A 14407-nucleotide genomic window follows, 5' to 3' on the forward strand; every position below is an offset into this window, starting at 1 on the left:
TTAAAAAATTACTATTTCCCTGCCTTCCTTGCCAGAATGGCCTTTCTTTCATCTTGTTACCATGTTTTTCAAATTTAAATCTCAGAAAATGTGCACCTGTTGCAAGTTTGGGCCAACATGAGTGTGTCCTAGCTCCACCAGAAGCTGAGGTGTTGCATTTGTCTCATCTGTTTGTGTTGTAGGAATCATGAAACGGGAAGCTTCAAAACAAAATGTTAAGTAACAAAATAAATGAGAAAGGTGCTTAGTTGCCAAAAGGCAAGAGACGCTCCACCTCAAATTCCCCTGACTTGGTTTCTGTGATGCTTGGACTTGATCTGTGTGTGGCTAGTTGCCTTCAATGTGTCCCTGTGCCTGAGATCCTACACTGAACTGCAGCTCATAAAACTGAAAGGCTCTTCCAGACAGAAATCATTTGGCTGGGCCCTGCCTTCTAGAAAACCCATTGTCCTTTATTCCTTCTGCAACAGAGTAAACAAGTGGATCCTTGGGAGGTATCCACCCTGTTTAAGCTGACCTCTGTACCACGCTTTTTCTTTTTAGAACACCACCTAGCTCCCAAATCATGACGAAGAGATTTACTGTTAGTTTTGAATGCTCAGCCTAGCTTAGGCTCATTTCTGGCTAGCTCTTTTAACATAAATTAACCTTTTCCTCTTTATCTGCCTTTTGCTTTGGGGTTTTTACTTTTCTTTCCTTCTGTATGTCTTACTTTCACTGCCTCTGGTGTCTGTCTGGCTGGCTGGCTGGTAGATACCTGGCTTATTGCCCCAGGCATGTCCCCCTCTTTCTCCTCGTTCTCTTTTCCTTCCCTGCTCCTCCTTCCAGATTTCTCCTTCTACTTATCCTCTCAACCCACCAGCCCTGCCTATTCTTTCTCTGAGTAGCTATTGACCATTCAACTTTTTATTAGACCAATCAGGTGACTTAGGCAGGCAAGGTGAAACAAACACAACACATCTTTATATAGTTAAGCAAATGCGCACAAACAAGTGTCATGCATCCTCACATCTGTACAAATACAGAATAAACAAATGTAACACACCTTTGCACAGTTAAAGTGATATTATTCCACAGCATAAAAAAATGCAACACACCTTTACATAGTTAAGTATACCACAACAGACCTCTTTGTTATTGGTTGAGTCAAGATCAGAGCACTCATCTCCTGATTGTTTGCCTTTCTAGCCAATGGCTTGGTGAAAGGCAATGGACAACCAGTAGACTATGATGTTATCAGGGAAAATGTGTCAAGGTTGGACAGGTGTGAGATATCTATGGGAGAGAGATTGGCAGAAATTTGCCATATGATGAGTGCTGGACACGGAAGGGCTAAGATTGGCCCCAACTTAGTCGGACAGTGGTGGCGCACTCCTTTAATCCCAGCACTCGGGAGGCAGAGGCAGGCGGATCTCAATGAGTTCGAGGCCAGCCTGGTCTACAGAGCTAGTTCCAGGACAGCCTCCAAAGCCACAGAGAACCCCTGTCTTGAAAAAAAAAAAAAGATTGGCCCCAACTTTTTGGCTCTTAGTAAAGTGGATGGTTATGACCTTTATTTTGATAGGTGACAGAAATCTGAAGCAGAAGTTGAGGCTTGGTAAGGGAAATGGGGGACAAAGAAAATGATGAGTCTTCCTCACAGGCCACAAGTGCAGCCACGTGAAGATGTCAAGGCAGCAGGTCTGGGCTGATGATGCTAATTTTGTCATTGGTGACATTTTCGTAGTGGGTAAAGTCAGTCCAGGAAGCAAAGGCAGCAATGAGAGGAGAACACAACACCCAAGGACTAGCGAGGTTGGAAGCACTAGTGGAGGGGAAAACCGAATGTGAAAGAGGCGAGGCAATAGAGGGACGAGCTCAGGAGGGTGGGAACTGGAGAGTAAGCAATCGCAGGGACCACAGCAAGCCCTCTCTTCCTGAGATGCTCTGGTACATAAGCAAGAATGGCAGGGACCACGGCAAGCCCTCTCTTCCTGAGATGCTCTGGTACATAAGCAAGAATGCTTCTTCGTGTGAGTGTTTGGGGTTGAGAAACTGGACAGCCTCTGAGGGCTATGCTGTTTCCTTGGGTCTCTAAGGCTGTGTGTTTAGCTGAATACTAATGTCTGAGGCCATTGGTCATGAGCGGTCCATCTGGATCTGTCTGGCTTTGGCTTTGCTCATTCCAGTTACTTGTGTTGGCTTCCCCAAAGGAAAAGGATCACACAGCACAAGTTGGCACTGTTTGTTTTTGATGAACATCGAGTAACAGACAAGAAAAGTAACACAAAGAAAATGTGAGTGGCTGTGTGTTGGTTGGGCCATAATTAAATTCTGAGAGACATCCTAGCACTGCTGAATGTTTGGGAAGCGCAGCAAACCAGGAAAAATGGTTTGACTCCCAGCTCTGACCAAAACTTTTGTGAATTCAGAGAAGTTGCTTAACTCTGATGCAGCTCAGTGCCTCATTTTGCAGAAATAAAAGCAATATAATAGTGTTCTCTTCATTTAATGAGAGAATATCATAGCTATGAGCTCTTTGGAGCTAAATGGAAAAAAATAATAACAGTTCTGTGATTGCTATCCTTGAAACTTGGGGTCTTTATTATAGATCTATAGAAAATACTAAAGTAATAAGCCCATGTTATTAGGTTCTATGAACCAAAGACTGGACATTCAGGATCCAAATGAGCTATTTCCCATCTGTCAAACACATTAGGAAGTTTGATTCAAATACGGTCTATACACAAGGACCATAGGAACTCTGACCTTTTTAGGCAGTCAGACAGCACAGAATGTGATATAGCTCCCATTCAACTGGGTAATTACATGAAATTTAACATCTCTCACTCTTTTTATGATTAAAGAGAATGCTGGAATTTTCCAAGCTATAATTCCAATCTAACACAAACATTAGAGTGGCATGTTTTATTGCACTTTGGGGACCATTTCTAGACTAAGTGTTTAGCAAGAAGCATCGGAAAGTGTCTGGTCTTGCACATCCCAGAGGAGTTAAACCGTGTTTCTTGTGACTTCCTCACCAAGCACACAACTGCATTTCACATTGATTAATATTAGTAATATCTTATTAATACAATTTTGTTTTACATTATGCCTTTATCTAAGGAGCCATATACATTATATCAGCAAATCTCATAACAGCTAGTAGAGAGAAAAACTATATTCTTGATTTATTTAGATAAAGAAAATGAGGCGGTATGGAGACTAGCTCCTGAGGCATATCCTTTGTCTTTCTGGAGACATCATCTTGCTGGTTCCTTTACAATAAGAGGGAATTGTAGTGAGAAAATGATGTTGGAATGGGAAGTGGGAGGTCTAGTTCTTCCCTCCAACTCAGCCACTAGTTATTCAAGTTCCTAAGAACCCCAAACCAAACAGATGCAGCTGAGTGCTCAGAAAAGGATGTGGCACCCTTTCAGACCTGCACTCTTTAAATACGTGTTCAAATTTTAGAAGAGAGGTTGAGTCATAAGTGTGAGAATAAGGAGAAGGAAAATGGACATGCCCTAGTCACCATGATAGGAATGTACATCCTGGTATATTCCCCAAGGCCCTTTCTTAACCCTTTGCTTGACTTCATACACATGTTCCTTCAGGGTGCCATGCACGCTTAACTCAATCCCTGCATGCCCTGCAGAGGTCTGGATATTGCTGTTCCCTGCCTGCCTCCCCAGGCTCCAAGCATAAATCTATCACTTTCTATTCTGCCTCCCCTTAAAGCTAGGCTGCCCTGCTGATTGGGCATGTGACTCATACTCACTGGTCCTTATTCCTGGAGACTTCAGAATGGTTCCAGAGAAACTTTTGGTGGAAACACAACGAGGAATAAGGAATCTGGAGTAGCTGGGAAAAGAACTAGAAAAATCTCCACTCCTCCTCTAGTGGTGCCGGCTTTTACCTTTGTTGAAGGAGTAAAGATGGAAACCTCTGAGCTGAATTCTCCCCCAGGTGAACTCCACCTTTCCTGTCTTATAATTCTGCTTGAATATCTTTGTGGATTTGAGATAGATAGGAGAAGGGATGAGGGAAATGGGATTAAATGAGATCATGAGGTGGTTCCCCAACCTTGGGCTATGTTGCCTCTGGATAGTTTGATGGGCTTGATCTCCTGTGAGGCAGGAGTAATAGGTGATTCCCCTCCTCAGATCCAAGGGAAAGGAAGGCACATAAAGAAAATTATTCAAGCCAATCCAAAATATGCTGTTCACCAAATAAAAACCCCTCATCTTCAAGGAAGTCTGTTAATTGCCTACATCTTTGGATGAGAATTCCACTGTGGCTACAAAATGCTCAACATTGCCATGGTATGAAAACATTTGAGAAGTCCAGAAGATAAATGACAAAAATCCAAGGACTCAGAGGGGCAGGGCTCTAGGAGTTTCCCTGGGTAATGTAGATATTAGAAGATGCCTGGGCTTTGGCCATCTTATTGGTGCAATGTTCTACATGTGTATACCTCCCTAAAACTCTTATGTTGGAACTTGACCCCCAGTGTACTAAAATTAAGAAGTTCCCTTTTAGGAACCTTCCTGTCTCTCTCACTCTCTCTCTCCCCATGTAAGGACACAAATGGTTTCATCCATGAAAAACATGCTTTCACATTGACTCTGCTAGTATGATGACCTTGGCCTTCCTGCCTCCAGAACCTTAAGAAATAAATTTAATTGTTTGTAAATTACTCAATCCAAGGTATTTTTATGACAGCAGTGATGGGCTAAGATAACTGATATCCTTCAGGAGGTCTTATATGCCACTGTGAGATGAGCCACTATGATATATGATTTCCAATATTGCCATCAGTAATTCCTTCATCTCCGGAAATACCAAAGTGGACTCTACTCTTGTCCCTTAAGTCTGAGCTGATCTGTGACCAATCGAATGTTTTGGAGTAATACTGTTTAAAGCCAGACCTAGTCCTTAGGAGCCATGCCTCTCTAGCCTTAGAGGCCCATTACCTTGCTGTATAGATGCTAAGGTCAGAATGCTCAAGGTGAGAGACCACATGGAGATAGGACACAGAGACGAGAGGCCACCCATACATTTGGTAGCAGATTTAATTTTAACGAACTATACTCCTGAGTCCAGTCAACCCACTGAAACATGGAAACAGAAAATCACTGTTGTTCTTAACCATATTTTTGATGTTCATTTGGGTTGGAATCTTTACGTCTTGGTACCCTGAGGAACATGGGCATCTTCCACATGCCAGAGGAGTGTACAGTGCTTTCTGGCTTCTTTACCTTAGCACACTATTACATTTTACATTGGATAGTGTTAGTAACATATTATTAATACAAATAGACAGACTGAAATTCAAAGAAAGCTATAGGTAAGTGAAAAAAAATCACCATCATACTCAGAAGGAGACAAAAGAATCCAGGCCAGATTTCTCTGTCTAGGGAATCTGCAAAGGGAAGACTGTATGTGACAGTCACACGAACACCAGTTCTTTAAGAGGGATGTATCCTGCTACCAGCACTGCAGAGCCATCTGAGTGTTTTGTTAAAACACTCATTGCAATGGTAAAAGCAAGCACTTACTTATCCAGCTTGCCTGATGCACTAGGCTCTAATGTAAAGTCCTTGTAGGCCCCTTCTGCCTTAATCCTCACAGCAGCTCTGTAAGAAACACACTGATACCATCTCATTTTACAGACTAGAAGACAGATGCAAAGAGATGAAAGAATGCTCAATATTGGTAGACTGAAGGGCATTGCTAAACATGAAGGGAGACAGACTTTCCAGCTCCAAAAATTACACTCAGACCCACAGAATAGCAGAGCCTCTCTCCCCATCACCTCTGCACTGCCTCTGGTGAAGGTATCAAGGAACAGCACAGCTTTTAAAATCAGGGATTCAGGGGAAATCTCAGAGCAACAGGGCTGAGTAATCCATTTCCTTGACCACCATCCCTTAGATAATCCACACTGACTGCAACACAATTGTTTTTTTAAAAAGGAGATTAAAAACCAACTAGCCCTACCCAAGAAATGCTATCGAGAGAAGTAAATTTGCTTTTCACTGTCACCAAGTCTCACATGTGCACTGTGACATGGGATGTTAAATTTGAAAGGCGAAATGAAAACGACATCGTTCTAGCCCAAAAGTAATATGTTGTAGCCCAGAACATTCTCTAAGTTTTTATCATTCCAAACAATATACCCATCACAAAAAAGTAGAAGTTTTTAAAATTGTTCTTTGTCCCTTTAATGTTTTTGAGTCAAAGCTATCTTTAGAGTATAGAAGCTGTTGTGCCTGACTCAAATAAGGACAGCATATTATGCTTGGTCTTTAACCCCTATAAGTCTCCCAACTTTTCTGGATAAATGGTACAATCTTCCCCAGTCTTTCTTTTGGTCTCCATGTGTTAAGTAAGATTGGAATCTGGGTGCTGTTAAGACTCTTTATGCTAAAACACACAGAACTCTTAGCTAGTGACTTGTTAGAGACCAACAGACTCACCATCATCCTCCCTTCACAGATGAAAGAGATATAGGACATTGCCTGCATGGATTAAGCTGCCCGGGTGAAAGAGGGAGGGAGAACAGGAGTTCCAACTCAGAGGACAAAACCTGGGCTGATCACTCTAGAAAGCACTGGCTAAAGCCTAAATAGTAGAGTTTATTTCTGAATACTCAAATGTGAACCTATGGGGGAAAGCAAAGGCTCACATGGTTCCTGCTTCTCCATCTCTCACATTCCATGCTTGGAAAACTAGACATGATCCCAAATCTTTTAGCACTGAGCCTCCTTTCTCCTTGACCAAGAATGTCTGTTCACCCTGTATATCTACCAAGCCCCACTCTTAACTCCTTGGTAGCAAAGGTAAATATAACATCATATTTCCCTCCAGTAGGCATTTTGATTCCCAGCCTGTCCCTAGAAGACAGATTGTTATTCTGCAATTACCACCAGTCTGCTTTAAATTCCACAGAAGCCCCATTCATTCCCTTAAGCCAAACCACACAAAAACTTTATCAGACAGCAACAGCTACTCTTGCATACAGGTTCTAGAGAGGAGGAGATACACTGTTTTTAAAACATCAGACTTGGCCACTGCACTGGGTATGATCATGTGGTCTCATCTAAATGACTCTCCATTTAATGTGTGACAGGATGAAAATTCAGGAGATTCTTTTCATTTCCCAAAGACATACATATTCTTTGGGGACACATTCATGGTTTGCTTTCCCATAATCAAATCGGACATGTTACTTATCAGACTCTAAGTTCCCTCAAAGAACGGAATTAAATAGTCAGTCTCCATTAGAAATGCTACGGACGACCAAATAGTTTTAAGAGCCTTTATCTAGATATCACAATAACGAATTGTTGCTTCATGATTTGGAAAAATCATAAACTGATTTTTAACATAACCGAATATACAAAGAAGGACACAACCATAAACAATTATCTACATTAAATAAAACAAGTTGGGCAATTCTGCCCATAATTAGAGTACCTTTCATTAACAAGGTAGGATAATTCTACTCACATACACAGAGACCCAAGACCCAAGCCTCAAGTAAATAGACAGTGCTCCATGGAATGGCAAGATGCTTTTGCACAGGTACCTTTAAATTCAGCACCTGGTTTTATAGAGTGGCCCAGAAAAGAGCTGTCAAGCAAAGGGGCTGAATTTGAGCTGAACTGAGAAACTGAGTATTCATCTCTCATGGAATGTTCTAGAGTCTGTAATCTTTCTTTTTCGGCATAACTCGCCTCTACTTGGATATTTTCTCCTGGAGAAGAAAATAGAGAGAAGTGCCAGCCCTTCCCCTCTCTTAGCAGCTCATCCCACCAATCAGGGGTGATCCTCAGGCTCTATGAGAAGCTTATCACCGCAAGGCAGACAGTGCTCCTGCGCTCTTGACATTTCTGTCCACCTTTGTTGGGTCTAGATGAGGAAGGTGTCTCTGCAGTGTCACCCTCTCTGAGAACTTTGTGACATTTGCTTTAAAATGACAACCCCTCCTTGAAAACTTCTTTTCTTGCCTTTCTCTTGATTCCTGTTAAACTAATCTTTTCATCAGCTAACTCAAAGAAACCAACCATTTTATCTGATTCATTGTTTATTGTTTTTGATTGTTTGTTTGCTTGTTTTCACTCACTAGAATTGAAGACCCAAGAGGAGCAAGGATCTTGATTTGTTTTGGTCACTCAACTATAAATATCCCAAGTTCTAGAGTGCTGCCGAAACAACTCAAACACGCCTCTCCCAAGGAGGAAATGTTTTTTGGCAGCATAGAAAAAAAGATGGCTAGAAACAAAGCATCATGGTCCAGTGTAAAAACATGAGGGTGTTGCCCTGGCTCCGCCTCCTTGTTTGTACGTCTTGAAAAGGACTGTATCTGTATATTCACTGGTGGCTCAAAGACCTTAACCCTATAGGAAAATAGAATATACAGAGGGGAGGGGGGAAGGAGAAGGAAGCCATACCAGGAGAGAAAAGAGGCAAATCTAGATGCCTACTCTTGACTTTCTGTCAGCGGTGAGCTATCTATATTTCCTATAGTTGATGTTTCCTCTTTAGACAGCGTGTTCCATTCAGAGAACCTGTTAGCAGAAACAATTAGTATGTTCAAACACAATGATGTTCTTAAAATGGTTGAAACATAAGGAAGGGGGAATTTGCATAGAAATAGATGATTTTCTCTCCCTTTTTTTTCTGTAAATGTTAGGAAGACTGAGCAGGGAGTTTTAAAATGAACATGAAAGTGACTAAGGAAAAATTCTATTATGGATGTAGTGATATGGAATAAGCATGTATTTGTTGTTCCTCAATTTGTCTGGTACTATTATCATTGCATTTTGGTCATTCTTTTCCTTTTTGCTTTTGTAAAATGACAAAGATTAGCAAGTCAAATATTGTCCAATGTGACTATCCCTTCCCTACCATGTCCAGGGCAGTGCTGGCACAGAGTGGGCATAATCTTTTTAGTGATAATTTTTATGAATGAGCTAATAAGAATGAAAACACTGTAAGAACCTGGATAAAGGGAAATGCTGAGGTGAAAGCACTGAGATACGAGTGAGAAGTGAAGAAAGAGAAAGAGGGATGAATCACGGAGATGAGGGAGGCAAGTGGATTATCCAGCAGTTCTTGCTCAAATAGCTCAAAAGGACTAAACCCTTCAAAAGTCACTCTCCATGTGGAGATAATCCTTGAAAGGAGGATAGGTGAGCGAGAAAAATAGGGGGTGATCCTGGTAGATTCTTTCAAAGCACAAAAGCCAAATTTTATGGAAGAAAACCACTTGATGTACATGATTTGGAACTCTCTATGAAGCGCTGGTGAGAGTTGTTACTCTGACAGCTGACAACACTCAGCCTGTGGTTCATTCCAGGAGCTGGCACAGCAAACACACAGGCATACAAGGCTGTAAAGCTCGCAGCCTGGATCTCCAGTCCACCTCGATCCCTGCATGGTGTCCTTCAGGGCTCCCCCTTCTTGATCTCTCTGCCTCCTTAGCTTGAGTGCTGCCAACTAGCATCACTGAGCAATCTTGCCTGTGGAAATTTGTAGTTCAGTGTGAGAAGCCATGTGCTTTGATTACCTGTACACCAAGACTCTCAGCTCTGTGAGACAAGCTTTCCAATCACTGGGACTTCCTGTAGGGAACAGGAGGGCCTCCCTGGTCCTGAGACAAGAGGATTGATTACCTTAGTGACTACACGATCAGTGCACAGCGATTCCTCCAATCTTCATGAATTTGCCTCTGACCTTTGTCTTATCCGAGCATTATCAAAGGGATGTCAAGAAAGGACCGCAAAACTGCAGATGATGTTTCTAGACCTTTAGGTGAGTCAATCTCTCCTTTAATTTTATCTAAACCAAGAGCTACTGATTCTGTCATTGTTTCTTTTATTTCATTTTTTTTAAGGCAAGTTTCTTGCTCTAAAATTAAAAGACCCTACAGTTTTTCTACCAACCCCCAGAAATGCATCGTGGGTATGAATAAATCTGAGCTTTGATCTGACCTTTATCTGTACAATATAACAGGAGCACAATAATAATTTATAGGGCTCAGTCCTAAGTGTGACATTTCAATGAGCCGGGTAAATATCATTACCCGAAGCCAGCAGCCAGCATGGGCACAGACCTAGAGGTGGTGGCTGCTGCATTTTCCGGCAGAGGATCTCTCATTTGATGGTAAGGAGAGTCCTGAAATTAACAAAGGTCTTACTCGACAGAGTTTTGGTTAAAGATCTACAATAGGATTGAGGGGGGAGGGGAGGGGAGGAGGGGAGGGGGAGGGGAGGGGAGGGGAGGGGAGGGGAGGGAGGGGAGGGGAGGGGAGGGAGGGGAGGGAGGGGAGGGGAGGAGAGGAGAGGAGAGGAGAGGAGAGGAGAGGAGAGGAGAGGAGAGGGAGAGGAGAGGAGAGGAGAGGAGAGGAGAGGAGAGGAGAGGAGAGGAGAGGAGAGGAGAGGAGAGGAGAGGAGAAAGGAGCGGGGACAGTGATTTTCATTTTGCCAAAAAAGAAAAAAAAAACACTACCAACAAAACCCAAAGTTCTAGTCTACACCAGGTTGATTAACCACAAACAGCCCGGTGACTTAGGTAATTTAGGTAATGGGCCAGATTTGTCCCCCTTTGCTAAGTGTAGACAAGAATGTGACGAGAAAGACAGACACGGTACCGCGAGTGGAGCAGAATCCCCCAGGAAACTGGAGGTTAGGAAAGAGGCGCACTGGGGGGTGAAGCAGGAACGGACAGCTCTGCCTGTCTTCAAACCTGACAGACATTCGGCACCTAGTCTTGCCTTACTCCGAGAAAGCAAAGAAATCTATGGCAGTGATTAAAAATCTTTGCCGCCCTGAGAGTCAAACATTTTTTTTCCTCACTTCCCAAAAGTCTGCCCCTACTTGAGTCTGGCTTTCCTGGTTGGCATGCTCTCCTGGGATTTCACCAGTAGCTAAAACAGGGCCTTCTTTGACCTTCTCCTCTGAAGAGCAAGGCCCCTAGAGCTGTAGGAAGGCCTGTCCCTTAGAGGGGCTGACCCCAGGTTCTTCCTCCTACAAAAAACCAAGTGGGACTGTTCTGAGCTACGTGGTGTCTATTTTTCTTCCTGTTTGCCTGTAAGTCACAAGAGCCCCAGCTCCACACCCACGCGCCTCAATTGTCACTTGAGTTTGTCTCCGGTGTAGGGTGGCAGCTCTCCTGCTCACGCCCTAATGATGTACAGAAAGTAAGTTTTCAAAAAGTCAAAACTGTCTGAAAAAAATGCTAAACAACAACAGCCGGTAATGACATGTTCTCATCGAGTTTGGCACTTTGATAAAGAAATTGCTCCCCAAGGAACGAAAGCCATCTTCACACTGCAAAAACACCCTCGGTTCAGAGGCTCCCCCTCTCAGCGTGCTCTGACCCACCCCCGCCCACCCCCACGATTTCAAGCTTCATGCAAGGGTAGCTTTCGGCAACGTCTTGACAGCATTTTCCTTTGTACTGGAAGAAAAGTTTGAATGTTTTTTGGGTTTGGGTCTTTTGGTTTGGATTTTTCTTTCTTTCTTTTTCTTTTTTTTTTTCATAAAATACATTCATACACTTATCTTGCTCACAACCAAAAGAATAAATACACACGCATATCACTTACGGGGAGTTCCAGCTGTTTAGATTTTCACCCAAACATATGAATAAAAACCGCAGGCAAAACAAGTCCTGCCTCTCATACCTTTTATGGATTAACAAATAGCCCTTACCCCGCTGATGCCCATTCTTAATTGGACTACGCTGTGAGGAGCAATTAAGTCTGAATGGCCGCTTGCTGAGAGATAGCGAAAGAAAGGCTGCTGGAGGCATTTGCATTCTCCAAATAGAGCACACAGGCTCTGCTTTGGAGCCCATAAAGAAGGGAGATCGTCTTAGTTACTTTTTTTTCCCTCTTTCACTGCTTTTAGGAGTAGGAAAGAGCCATTGTTTCATGCACTCAGTCGAAATTATTCGCAGAAAATTGGTAGGCATAATATAATTTTTTTTGCAACTTTTGTGCAAATAAGAGATGTGCAGATGAAAGAGCTCTTTCTGTGGAGGAAAAGGCGGCTTCCAGCCCCCGCCCCCACCCTCCGCGGCTACATTGTGTGTGCAAATGACAGATCAGTGCTGGCAAAATGAAGCAGAAAATGAGACAATTCCTGGGACACAAACAGACCCTCACCTGAATAGCGTGAGATTGGAGAAGGAACACGCAGAGGCGTTATCTTCTGGTGTGTTTCCACTCCGGAAGATGAAGGGAAACAAGAATAAAAAGACTGATGTCGAAGCGACTTGCCCCCACAGCCCAGGAAGGTGACTGCTGGTAGCCTCCAAGACATTTCCAAACCATGGGGACATGTATATTGTTGAAGCTGGTTGCTGGTATTTGTGTCGTTTTTATTTTTATACAGACAAAGGAACAGAGGAAATAAGCTAGAATTTTCTCCTGAACTGTGTAGAAAGAGCCGTTGAAAAGGTTGTTGCTGCAGTTGCTTTTCTCTTAGCAAGGAACAAATGCATCGCTTTTATAAACATTATGTTCATCATTACAAAAAGTAGGCTTTAAGTAGTGCCGGGAGCAGGGGCAAATAATAGGAAGAAAATCACTCCAAATTCAACTACCCGCAAATATCCATCATTTGTTATTCTCTGAGCACCATTCCCACACACTTACACATACATATACAGATAAAAGCAAAAAACATCTATAAAACAAGGATCTGAAGGCCTATGAGTTCTTAAGCATTTCTGTTTTACATTATTTTACTCTAAGAACAATAAAAATCTTATAATAATGTTGATAAATTACTGAACTGCAGAAAAATTGCTCTCCCCAACAAACAGATTGTCAAAGAAGAAAATAAAAATGGAGTCGTGGATTCAGAGTGCTAAAATGGAATGGAGAGGCCTTGCTAAATCAGATCTCAGAAACATTCCCAACTGAGCCTTTGAACTCCGCTAAGGCCAACTGACATATGAGATTTGGTCTGGGTCTTCTGAAACATCATGCTGTAAATCTATGATGGCATTCCATGTAATAGACCACTCCCCAAAACTGTCCAGCTGCTGAGACTGCAAACTCTCTCCCCCCCCCCTCTCTCCCCCTTTCTCTCTCTCTGTCTCTCTGTCTCCTTTTCTCTCTCTCTGTCTCTGTCTGTCTCTCTCTCTTCTGTCTCTGGTTTTTTGAGACAGAGTTTCTTTATGTGACAGCCCTAACTGTCCTGTAAATCACTCTGTATACCAGGATGGCCTCAAACTCACAGAGATCGACCTGTCTCTGCCTCCTGAGTGCTGAGATTAAAGGTGTGTGCCACCATCAACTGGCCCAATCTCTTATTAAAACACAAATTAACTTTTGCCAGCACCAATCTTAACTCCTGACTAACAAATGATGTAATAGCCAAAGCCCTTGGCAGTTTAAAGCTATGCATATAGCTACCATTTTCTAAAAGCACAGAATACCTTTTCCCATCTATTGAAATCTGCGTTTCCCCAGATTGCAATCCTAATTAGGCCTCAAATCAATGTAATTGCCTTTGTTTTTTACTAAGATGATTTTATTATCAGTTGGCATATTTTAATACTTAAAATGTGCCTCTTTGCTGTGAGTGTATTGGAAGTGTGGGGAAGAAAAAACTTTCTCTGTCCACAGAAATTCCAATGGATGAATGGTAAGGAACCTGAAAGCAGACAACTGGAGATTAACCAAAGAATTTGTGTTTGCTCATATGTGAGCTCTCATCAGTAACTAACTGAACATCCAGTTAGATAAAGTGAATATCTATATATGTATACACACACACATTTATATATATATTCAAAAGTGGGGAGGAATTAAACTTCCAAACTTCAATCAGGTTCTTCTGAACTGCTTGACACTAATAGTCTTCTCATGACCAAGAAAGTACCTTAGACAGGAATCAATTTGTGTCCATGGGCACACTCAGTCTGCAGAATATATGAAGAATCAACAACAGGTTTCTTTTCAGGAATTTCTGCTAAACTATAGACAATCTGACGTCTGATTTGTTCAGGTGCTTTTTCTGATTTTTTCACTTTAATTTTCAGAGTCCTTTTGTGGAGGATGTTAATCCCATTGTAAAGTTTGGGGTTTTTTTGTTTGTTTTGTTTTGTTTTTTTTAGCAGCAATCATGACCTCAACTCACTAGGCACCGGTAGAACACACTTCCCTCGGTGTGAAAACCATATATAGCCAATCGTTCCCTGGAGAGAAATAGGGTAAAAACCATCACTAATTAAGAATCATTCAGACTTTGGAAAATAGAATGAAGGGCAGAAAACAGGCAATAGATTGCGATGTCATTTTTGACTACACAGTTGAAGTTTTTACAACAGCATATTGACACCTTGTTGCTAAAGATACTACCTGGTGTAGCTGAGATTGTGCCCTGGGTCTAACTGAGGTTGAAAT

At 42.3% G+C, this 14407-nt stretch overlaps 1 long non-coding RNA gene across 1 annotated transcript in view; it reads right to left on the reverse strand.

The window, feature by feature from the left end:
- LOC121133158 overlaps nucleotides 1–12392 on the reverse strand; it is an 87883-nt gene extending 75491 nt beyond the window's left edge. The window contains exon 1 of the long non-coding RNA XR_005869926.1: nucleotides 12158–12392. This is a non-coding gene — a long non-coding RNA (uncharacterized LOC121133158). The remainder of the gene's footprint in view (nucleotides 1–12157) is intronic.
- Nucleotides 12393–14407: the final 2015 nt, after the last annotated feature.

Source organism: Mesocricetus auratus, unplaced genomic scaffold (assembly GCF_017639785.1).
Source record: "Mesocricetus auratus isolate SY011 unplaced genomic scaffold, BCM_Maur_2.0 Super-Scaffold_100020, whole genome shotgun sequence".
Classification (NCBI taxonomy): Eukaryota; Metazoa; Chordata; class Mammalia; order Rodentia; family Cricetidae; genus Mesocricetus; species Mesocricetus auratus.